Source organism: Equus przewalskii, chromosome X (assembly GCF_037783145.1).
Source record: "Equus przewalskii isolate Varuska chromosome X, EquPr2, whole genome shotgun sequence".
Taxonomy (NCBI): domain Eukaryota; kingdom Metazoa; phylum Chordata; class Mammalia; order Perissodactyla; family Equidae; genus Equus; species Equus przewalskii.
Genome location: NC_091863.1, coordinates 81,198,117 through 81,210,262, shown reverse-complemented (window position 1 = coordinate 81,210,262; position 12,146 = coordinate 81,198,117).

Below are 12,146 nucleotides of genomic sequence, written 5' to 3'. Positions count from 1 at the left end.
AGATGTGTGCAAGGGATGTTTCCTAAGCTTTTGCTTTTTAACATTTGTGTTCCATGTGTAGGCCGTGTGCTAGTGACCCCTGCCTAAGTTCCTCTTGTCCACGAGTCTTCCTTTGACTGCGACAATTCCAGAGTGACACATTTCTTTTGCCTCTGGGTTATGAAGAAATGAAGGCAGAAGGTGGGACGTTTGATGCTGTTGTAGGTATGTGTGATGACTGAGCCTCAGTTAACAATGATATAGGTGCAGGATGAAGAGGTAGGGGGAAAACTGGGAAAGATGCATTTCTACACAAATGGGACTAAATATATAGAGTACGTGTTATTTGGGGGCTTTGAGCAGAAGAGAAAGGGTACATTAGGCGAATCAGAGAATTTGGGAAACCACATTTAGGATTTGTGGGGCAGTGGCAGAAAGTTTTGTGGAAAAGTCCTGAGTTCTTATCCAGTCTTGTTGATGACATTAAGAATCTTGGATAAGGTACAAGTGGAAGCAAGCAGGGACATTCAAGATTGTGAGGGCTCAGAGACTCGGGCTCTTTCTCCTGGCCATAGAAGGTCAAATATCCAAGGCTGCATAAGGACTACTTCATGTTTGACCCACATTTAAAGCTCCTCAAAGAGTCATGGAATGAACTGGTCCTCCAGGGACTATCTGGAAAGGCAGCAGCTACTGGATAGACATTATTGCATGAAAAAGATTCCAGATGGCACAGTAGCATTACCCACATTAGGAGAAATCTTCAAAGAGCGGCGCCTAAAAGAGCTAAGGAAACTTGGGGCTCTCAGAGAGCACCTGAATGCTGACACAGACCCTGGTCAGTATCTGGGTGTAGGTACTAATTTGCTTACTTTCCAGAAAGAAACACCATTCCTACGTTTTGTGCTACTGCATTATCACACTGGTTCTGCAGCAATATCTATACTTTTGGGGAAGTTTTGAGGGTTCAACTCTGAGGCTACAGAGAGTTGTCCAGTCCATCAAAGCTGGTCATTCTGATCTTTTGATTTTCATTTTTTGCTGCTTATCTATTTTTGTTGTCAATTCATGCTCGATGAATTCATTTCCTTTCCCAGAATCCTGTTCCTTCAGAGAAGGTTCAGGATTGTTCACCTGCTCAAAGAGATATGCCTTATGAGATACGTTGCTTGGTAGCAGGCTGGGGAGTTAGGTGGTCAACTGAAATGGAGAAAGATTTTCCTTGTCCTTGGCAATGGCACTGTGACCTCCTGTTGCTGAATGGGGACTGCTTCCAAACCAAGCACTGGGGAAAACTGAGTAAGAGGAGGAAGTCTCTGAGTTTTTTCCGTAGAATCCACCAGGCTTGTCTAAAACTTATGTCTATTTAGAGGCTTGTTCTGTTTCAGAACCAGAACTCTGGGGCACTGTTGCTGTGGCACATGAAATCCAGGATTTAGCAAAATGAAGGTGGATATCGCTGGACAGCACTTAAACTCCAACAGTATACTGCCAGGTGAGCATAGCTGGGTAGAGCATGTGGATAATGGTATCAGGTTGAAGTAAAAAGGGTGATAATGATTAAAAAGAGCTTGGGGCAGGCCTGGTGGTGCAGCAGTTAAGTGTGCACATTCCGCTTTGGTGGCCTGGGGTTCGCCGGTTTGGCTCCTGGGTACGGACATGGCACCGCTTGGCAAAAGCCATGCTGTGGTGGGCATCCCACGTATAAAGTAGAGGAAGATGGGCATGGATGTTAGCTCAGGGCGAGTCTTCCTCAGCAAAAAGAGGAGGATTGGCAGCAGATGTTAGCTCAGGGCTAATCTTCCTCAAAAAAAAAAAGAGCTATTATTAGTGAAGGGCCGTATAGATTACAAAGCTTTTCTACATAGATCTCACTTAATTCTTACAACACATCAGAGGTAGTTTTAGTATCCTATCTTTTTTTTTTTTATTGTAGTAAAATATACATAACAATAGTACCATGTTAACTTTTTTTATTTGTTTGTTTGTTTGAGTCCCTGCTTTCAATTATTTTGGGTATATACCCAGAAATGGAATTGCTAGATCATATGGTAATTCTGTGTTTAAGTTTTTGAGGAACCGCCATACCATCTTCCACAGTGGCTACACCATTTTACATTCCCACCAGCAATGCACAAGTGTTCTCATTTCATCCTCACCAATGTTTGTTATTTTCTGAGTTTTCTTTTCTTTTCAATAATAGCCACCATAATGGGTGTGAAGTGGTGTTCCATTGTGGTTTTGATTTGCATTTCCCTACTGTATTGGAAAAACCTATCATTCTCCTCTCCTGTATGTCTTCTTTACTTTCACACAGAATGCTTCACTTCTGACACTTCTGGTCACCAAACATGTGGGAGATTTTCCCCACAATAAGCAATTCTCTGTGACACCAGCTGGGTGTCCTACAATTTAACTCAGTTCTGACACCGTCTACCTGGAGATAGCATCAGATCCAACAGGTTAAGGGCTCAGTCCCACAAGACTGCCCCCATCCCACTTCAGATGCCAGTTGCAAGTCCAGGTTGGCTTCTGTGCTTCTCACTGATTGGCTATAAATCAGAGGTTCCAATGACCCCTTCCTTGGGTTCACTTAATTTACAGAGTGGCTCACAGAACTCAAGAAGAGAGTTACTTACATTTACCAGTTTATTAAAGGATATGAGAAAGGATACAGATGAACAGCCAGATGAAGAGGTCTGGGAGGGGCTCGAGTGCAGGAGCTTCTGTCCCCATGGATTTGGGGTGCATCACCCTCCCGGTACATGGAAGCTCTCTGAATGGCCTACTTTTGGGGTTTCTATGGAGGCTTCATCACATAGGCATGATCAGTAATTAACTCGCTCTCCAGCCCTTCTCCACTCTCTGGAGGATGGTGGGGTGGGGCTGGACATTCCAAGCTTCTAATCATGGTTTGGTCATTCTGGTGACCAATCCCCATCTGGGAGCCCACCCAGAGTTACTTCATTAGAACAAAAGATGCTCTCAATGCTCTTAATCACTTAGGAATTTACAAGGATTTTAGGAACCCTGTGTCAGGGACAGGGTTAAAGACCAAATATTAGAACGTGAGATGCTCGTAGTGCTCTCATCAATTAGGGAATTACAAGAGTTTGAGGACCTCTGTGCCAGGAGCCAGAGGCAAAGAACAGTATAGACATTTTCTATTATCTCACACCTAATGATTAGTGAGGTTGAACATCTTTTTGTGTGCTTATTGGCCATTCGTATATCTTCTTTGGAGAAATGCCTATTTAAGTCCTTTTTCCATTTTTTAATTGGGCTGTTTGTTTTTTGTTGTTGAGTTGTAGGAGTTTTTTTATGTATTCTGGATACTAACCCCTTAGATATATGATTTGCAGATATTTTTCCCATTCTGTCGATTGCGTTTTTACTCTGTTGATAGTGTTCTTTGATGCACAAGTTTTTAATTCTGAAGGAGTCCAACTTACCTGTTTGTTTATTTGTTACCTGTGCGTTTGGTGTCATAGCCAAGAAATCTTTGCCAAATCCAGTGTCATGAAACTTTCCTCCTGTGTTTTCTTTTAAGAGTTTTATAGGTTTAGCTCTTACATTTGAGTCTTTGATCCAGTTTGAGTTAATTTTTGTATATGGTTTACGGTGAGGGTCCAACTTCTTCCTTTTGCTTATGGATATCCAGTTTTCCCAGCACCCTTTGTTGAGAAGTCTGTCTTTTCCCCATTGAATGGCCTTGGCACCCTTGTTGAAAATCATTTGGCCATCTATGTGAGGGGTTATTTCTGGGCTCTCTATTCTATTCCATTGATCTATGTGTCTGTCTTTATGCCAGTACCACACTGTTTTGATTATTGTAGCAAGTTTTGAAATCAGGAAGTCTGAGACCTCCAACTTTATTCTTTTTTTAAGATTGTTGTGACTGTTCAGAATCCCTTGAGATTCCATATGAATTTTAGAATGGATTTTACTGTTTTTGCAAAAATGTCATTGGAATTTTAATAGGGATTGTGTTGAGTTTGTAGATCACTTTTGGTGGCATTGACGTCATACCAATATTGAGTCTTGCAACCAATGAACATGGGGTGTCTTTCCATTTATTTGTGTAGTCCTTGATTTCTTTCAGCAACCTTTTGTAGTTTTCAGTGTAAAAGTCTTTCACCTCCTTGGTTAAGTTTATTTCTGAGTATTTTATTCTTTGTTTTATATACGTATACTTTTTATTGAGATATAATTGACATATAATACTATGTTAGTTTCAGGTGTACAACATAATGGTTTGATATTTGATATTTGTATATATTGTGAAATGATCACCACAGTAGGTCTAGTTAACATCCATCACCACACAGAGTTACAACTTTTTTTCTTGTGATGAGAACTTTTAAGATCTACTTAGCAACTTTCAAATATACAATACAGTATCGTTAACTATAGTCACCATGCTGTACATTACATCGTCAGGACTTGTTTATTTTATAACTGGAAGTTTATACATTTTGAGCACATTCAGCCATTTCACCAACCCTCTAACTCCTGCCTCTGGCAACCACCAATCTATTCTCTGTACCTGTGAGTTCGTTTTTTTTTTTTTTTTTCCAGAGTCTACATATAAGTGAGATCATATGGTGTTTGTCTTTCTCTGTCTGACTTATTTCATTTAGCAAAATGCCCTCAGGGTCCATCCATGTTGTCACAAATGGCAAGATTTTCTTTTTAATGGCTGAATAATATTCCATTGTATGCATGTATGTGTGTGTGTATATACACACACAACACATTTTATTTATCCATTCATCCATCCATGGACACTTATGTCGCTTCCATGTCTTGGCTATTGTAAATAGAGCTGCAGTGAACATGAGGGTGCTTATATCTTTGTGAACTAGTGTTTCTGTTGCCTTTGGATAAATACCTAGAAGTGGAATTGCTGGATCATATAGTAGTTCTATTTTTAATCTTTTGAGGAACCTTCATACTATTTTCCATAGTGGCTACAAGAATTTACACTCTCAACAGCAGTTCACAAGTGTTCCCTTTTCTCCACATCCTTGCCAACATGTATTATTTCTTATCTTTTTGATAATAGCCATTCTAACAGGTGTGAGGTGTAGGATATCTCATTGTGGTTTTGATTTGAATTTCCCTGATGATTAGTGGTGTTGAGCACAGTTCCATGTACCTGTTTGTTGGCAATCTGTATGTCTTCTTTGGAAAAATGTCTATTCAGATCCTCTCCCCATTTTTTAATCACATTGTTTGGTTTTTTTGGTATTGAATTTTATGAGTTCTTTTATATAAAGGATTCTTTTGGATATTAACCCCTTAGATATATAATTTGATAATATTATCTCCCATCCAGTAGGTTGCCTTTTCAGTTTGTTGATGGTTTCCTTCGCTGTGCAGAAGCTTTTTAGTTTGATGTAGTCCTGCTTGTTTATTTTTGCTTTTGTTACCTTTGCTTGTTTTTTTTGGTGCTATTATAAATGGAATTGTTGTCTTAATTTCCTTTACAGATTGTTCATTGTTAGTGTATGGAAGTGCCACTGATTTTTGTGTGTTGATTTTGTATCCTGAAAATTTGCTGAATTTGTTTATTAGTTCTAATGAGTTTTGGAGGAAGGAATATTTAGGGTATTGAGATCATCTGCAAACAGAGGTAATTTTACTTCTTCCTTTCCAATTTGGATGCCTTTTATTTCCTTCTTTTGCATAAATACATGGCTAAAACTTCCTTTGTGATATTGAATATTGTTTATCTGAGAGTGTCTTAATTTCTCCATTTCTGAAGGACAGTTTTGCTAGATATAGAATTCTTGGTTGATGTTTTTTTTCTTTCAGCCCTATAAATGTATTATCTCATTCCTTCTGGTCTCTGAGGTTTCCACTGAGAAATTGACTGATAGTCTTATCAAGGATTCCCTTGTACATGAAGTGTCACTTTTATCTTGCACCTTTCAAATTCTCACTTTAGCTGTTGACCATTTGATTATAATGTATCTTGATGTAGGCCTCTTTGGGTTTATCTTACTTAGAGTTCATTGAGATTCTTGAACTTGCAAATTTGTGTTTTTCCTCAAATTTGGGCAGTTTTCAGCCATTATTTCTTCAAATAACTTCTTTGCCCCTGTGTTTATCTCTTAACCTTCTGAGACTCCCATAATGCATGTATTGCATGATGATGTCCCATAAATGTCTTAATCTCTGTCGATTTTTCTTCGTTCCTTTTTTCTCTTTTGCACCTCAGACTTGATAACTTCAAATGATTTGTCTTCAACCTCACTAATCTTTCTTCCTGTTTGAGTCTACTGTTGACCCCCTCTAATGAATATTTCAATTTGGTTACTATATTTTCAACTCTAGAATTTCTGTTTGATTCCTTTTTATAATTTTTATCTCCTTGTTGATATTCTCATTTTTTAAATGTATTCTTTTCTTCATTCCTTCAGTTCTTTGTGTTTTCCTTTAACTCTTTAAACATATTTAAGACAGTTGTTTTAGTCTTTGTCTAGTACTTCGCATGCCTTTGTTTTTTTCAGGGACAGTTTCTGGCACTTTATATTTTTCCTTTCAATGTGGCATATTTTCCTGTTTCTTTGTTTGGTTTGTGATTTTTTTAATTGAAAATTGACATTTGAAAGAAACAACCTTGCAGATAGGCTCTGTGCTGAGGAATTAGCAGGGCTTGCTCTGAGCCTTGGGATCAGCCTCACGTGAAGGCTTAAAGTCTTCTTAGACCTTTTCTAGGCACACATCTTGCCGGGGCCTGTGTGTGTGCTTTTTTCACTTCCCCTAAATACAAATCTATTTTTAAGTATCTTAATTTCCTGAAGAGTTTCACTCTTCCTTCTTCTTGGGGCCTTTGATGTTCTATTGTTTCTCTACCTCTATCTCTTGCCCCAGGTATTGTGAGGCTGTAGTCCCCTTGCAGCTTTTCACAAGCAGTGTCCACCCTTTCCTTTGGCTTTTCCTGGCCTGAGATCCAAGCTATGCCACTTTTCTCTGTCTGAACTCCAAGTTAGGTGAATCAGAGACCAGTGCCTCAGGCAGCCCCCAGGCAGATTAGAACGTTGCAACAAAGATCTGCTTTCCTCTCTCCAGTTAGAGGAGGGAATTGGCAGCCAGGCCACTGCTTCCCCTAGGCTGTGCTGCGGTGCCCTACAGAGGAAGGTGGAGTCGGGTACAGGTAATTAAAAATGCCGCAGGATTTCCTAACATTTTCTGTGTGACTTTTTCTTGATTAAGCGTTCACTTGCTTGCTGTACACTGTTTTCCAAACCTCCTATAAAGTTATTTTGGTCAATCTCTACTTGTTTTTTAACATGTTAATGTGGGTAGGGGAAGGAGGGCCTGGAACTTGCTAGTCTGCCAACTTGCAAAAGTCACTGAAAAAAAAAATAGTATTCTATCTATTTTAAAAACAGGGATACTGGGCCAGCACTGATGGCCTAGTGGTTAAGTTTGGTGTGCTCCACTTTGGCAGCCTGGGTTTGGTTCCTGAGCACAGACTTAGACCACTCATCTGTCAGTGGTTGTGGTGTGGCAGCAGCTCACATACAAAAAGAGGAAGATTGGCAACAGATGTTAGCTCAGGGAAACTCTTCCTCAGCAAACATAAAATAAAAAAAAATAAAATAGGGATACCAAAGCTCAGATAGTGATTTGTACAAGGTTACACAGTTAGTAAAGACAAAAGCTGGGATTTGACTCTTGTTCTTCTTTTTCCAGGTTTTGTGATTTTTTTTTAAAATAACCTTTGTATTTTAGAATAATTTTAGATTTACTAAAAAGTTGCAAAGATAGTACAGAGAGTTCCCATATCCACCCACTACCCCGTGCCCTGCACACAGTTATCCCTTTTATCGACTTATTAGATTAGTATGGTACATTTGTTACAGTTAATGAACCAATGCTGATACATAATTATTTTTGTTATTGAAGTATAATTGACATACAGTACCCTATTAGTTTCAGGTGTACATCATAGTGGTTCGATATTTGTCTACGTTAGAAAATGATCACCATGGTAGATCTACTTACCATCTGTCACCATACAAAGTTGTTATGATATTACTGACGGTATCCCCTATGCTGTGCATTGCATCCCCATGCCTTATTTATTTTATAACTGGAAGTTTGTACCTCTTAATCCCCTTCACCTATTTTGCCTGTCTCCCCAACCCCTCTGCACTCTGTGAATCACCAGTTTGTTTCCTGTCTTTGAGTCTGTTTCCATTTTGTTTTGTTCATTTGTTTGTTTTGTTTTTTAGATATCACATGTAAGTGAAATCTTATGGAATTTGTCTTTCTCTGATTTATTTCACTTAGCATAATACTCTCTAGGTCCATTCATGTTGTTGCAAATGGCAAATTTCATTCTTTTTAATGGATGAGTAACATTCCATTGTGCATATACACCACATCTTTATTCATCTATTGATCGACACTTAGATTGCTTCCATATCTTGGCTACTGTAAATAATGTAGCAGTGAACATAGGGGTGTGTATATCTTTTCACATTAATGTTTTCGTTTTCTTCGGATAGATACCCAGAAGTGGAATTGCTGGATCATATGGTAGTTCTATTTTTAATTTTTTGACGATCCTCCATACTGTTTTCCGTACCAATTTACATTCCTACTAACAGTATATGAGGGTTCCCTTTTCTCCACATCCTCACTAGCACTTGTTGTTTGTTGTCTTTTTGGTAATAGCTATTCTGACAGATGTGAGGTGATATCTCATTGTGGTTTTGATTTGCATTTCCCTGACTATTTTTCGTGATGTTGAACATCTTTTCATGTGTGTATTGGCCATCTGTATGGCTTCTTTGGAAAAATATCTATTCAGGTCCTCTGTCTATTTTTTAATCAGATTGTTTGTTATTTTGGTATTGAGTTGTATGAGTTCTTCATATATTTTGGATATTAACCCCTTATTGGCTATATCATTTGCAAATAGCTTCTCTCGTTCAGTACGTTTCCTTTTCATTTTGTTATTTCCTTAGCTGTGTAAAACCTTTTTAGTTTGATGTAGTCCCATTTGTTTATGTTTGTTTTTATTGCACTTGCCTGAGGAGACTAGTCCAAAAAAATATTACTAAGACCATTGTGAGAGAGCTGACTGTGTATGTTTTCTTCTAGGAGTTTTATGGTTTCAGATCTTACATTCAGGTCTTTAATCCGTTTTGAATCTATATTTGTGTATGATGTAAGATAGTGGTCCAATGTCATCTTTGCACATAACTGTCCAGTTTGCTCAGCACCACTGATTGAAGAGACTGTTTTTTCCCCATTGTATATTCTTGCCTCTTTTGTCATAGATTGACTATTTTTGTGTGGGTTTATTTCTGGACTCTATTCCATTGATCTATGTGTCTGTTTTTGTGCTAGTAACATACTGTTTTGATTACTGTAATTTTGTAGTGTAGTTTGAAATTAGGGAGCATGATACCTCCAGCTTTATTCTTTCTCAAGATTGCTTTGGCTATTTGGAGTCTTTTGTGATTCCATACTAATTTTAGGATTCTTTGTTCTAGTTGTGTGAAAAATGCCATAGGTATTTTGATGGAGATTCATCGAATCTGTAGATTGCTTGGGTAGCATGGACATTTTAACAATATTAATTCTTCCAATCCATGAGCACAGTAGATCTTTCCATTTATTTGTGTTTTCTTCAGTTTCTTTCATCAGTGTCATATACTTTTCAGACTACAGGTCTTTCACCTCCTTGGTTAAATTTATTCCTAGGTATTTTATTCTTTTTGTTGCAATTGTAAATGGGATTCTTTTCTTAATTTCTCTGATAGCTCATTATTAATGTATAGAAATGCAACAGATTTCTGTATATTAATTTTGTATCCTGCAACTTTACTGAATTCATTTATTAGTTCTAACAGTATTTTAGTGGAGTCTTTAGGGTTTTATGTATATAGTATCATGTTATCTACAAATAGTGACAGTTTTTCTTCTTCTTTTCCAATTTGGATGTCTTTTATTTCTTTTTGTTGTCTGATTGCTGTGGCTAGGACTTCCAATTCTATGTTGAATAAAAGTGGTGCAAGTAGGCATCCTTGTTTTGTTCCTGATCTTAGACGAAAAGCTTTCAGCTTTTCACCATTGAGTATGATGTTTGCTGTGAGTTTGTCATATATGGCCTTTATTATGTTGAGGTGTGTTCCTCCTATACCTATTTTATTGAGAATTTTTTATCATAAATGGATGTTGAATTTTGTCAAATGCTTTTTCTTCATCTATTGAGATGATCATATGATTCTTATCCTTTGTTTTGTTAATGTGGTGTATCACATTGATTGATTTGTGGATATTGAGCCATTCTTGCATCCCTGGAATAAATCCCATTTCATCATGGTGTGTGATCCTTTTAATGTATTGTTGAGTTTGGTTTGCTAATATTTTGTTGAATATTTCTGCTCATCAGGGATATCAGCCTATAATTTTCTTTTTTCTTTCTTTCTTTTTTTTTGGTGAGGAAGATTGGCCCTGAGGTAACATCAGTTGCCAATCTTCCTCTTTTTGCTTGAGGAAGATTGTCACTGAGCTAACATTTGTGCCAGTGTTTTTCTATTTTGTATGTGGGATGCTGCCACAGCATGGCTTGATGAGTGGTCTGCAGGTCCATGCCTAGGATCCAAACCTGTGAACCCTGGGCTGCCGAAGTGGAGCACACAAACCTAACCACTATACCACCAATCTGCCCCCCCCCCCTTTTTTCTTTTTATGCTATCTTTGTCTGGTTTTGATATCAGGGTAATGCTGGTCTCAGAAAATGAGTTCAGAAGCATTCCTTCCTCTTCAATTTTTTGAAATAGTTTGAGAAGGATAGGTATTAACTCTTCTTTAAAGCTTTGATAGAATTCACCAGGGAAGCTCTCTGGGTCTGGACTTTTGTTTCCTGGGATTTTTAAAATTACTGATTCAGTTTCATTACTAGTAATCAATTGGTCTATTCAGACTTTCTATTTCTTTATGATTCAGTCTTGGGAGGTTGTGTGTTTTGAGAGATTTATCTATTACTTCTAGGTTTTCCAATTTGGTGGTGTATAATTGTTCATAGTAGTCTCTTATGATCCTTTGTATTTCTGTAGTGTCACTTATAACTTCTCTTTCATTTCTGATTTTATTTATTTGGGCTTTTTTTTCCTTAATGAATCTGGCTAAATATTTATTGATTTTGTTTTTCTTTTCAAACAACTAGCTTTTAGTTTCATTGATCTTTTCTGTTTTGTGTGTGTGTGTGTCTATTTTATTTCCACTCTGATCTTGATTATTATTTCCTTCCTTCTACTAATTTTGGGCTTTTTTGGTTGTTCATTTTCTAGTTCCTTTAGGTGTATTCCACCAGGGTGGCCCTGGCATAAAGAGCCCCAGGAGCCCCCAGCCTGTGCCTGCTCCAGCCATCCTGCCAGGGGAGTCCTGGCACAGCAAGCCCCAGGTATAAAGTTACATTGAGGTTTTTCTTCTTTCTTAAGGTAGATCTGTATTTCTGTGAACCTTTGTCTTAGAACTACTTTTGCTGCATCCCGTAGATTTTTGAAAGTTGTTACTACCATTTTCATTTGTCTCAAGGTAATTTTGTTTTTCTCTTTGATTTCTTTGTTGAGCCATTGGGTGTTTAGTAGCATGTTTATTAGTCTCCATGTGTTTCTGTTTTTTCCACTTTTCTTCTTGTAATTGATTTCTAGTTTCATACTGTTTTGGTTGGAAAAGATGCTTGATATGATTTCAGTCTTAAATTTACTGAGACTTGTGACCTAACATGTGATCTGTTCTGGAGAATGCTCCATGTGCACTTGACAAGTATGTGTATTCTGCAATTTTTGGATGGAATGTTCTGTAGGTATCTTCTAAGTCTATCTGGTCTAATGTGTCATTTCAGGCCAATCTTGTTGATTTTTCTGTCTGGATGATCTATCCGTTAATGTAAGTGGAGAGTTAGTTTCCTACTATTACTTTATTACTGTTGATTTCTCCCTTTATGCCTATTAATATTTGCTTTATGTATTTAGGTGCTCCTGTATTGGGTGCATAGATATTTACAACTTGTTGGATTGATATCCTATCGTTGGATTGATCCATTTATCACTATGTAATGCTCTTCATTGTCTTTTGTTATAGTCTTTGTTTTAAAGTCTATTTTGTCTAATGTAAGTATTGCTACCCTGGCTTTC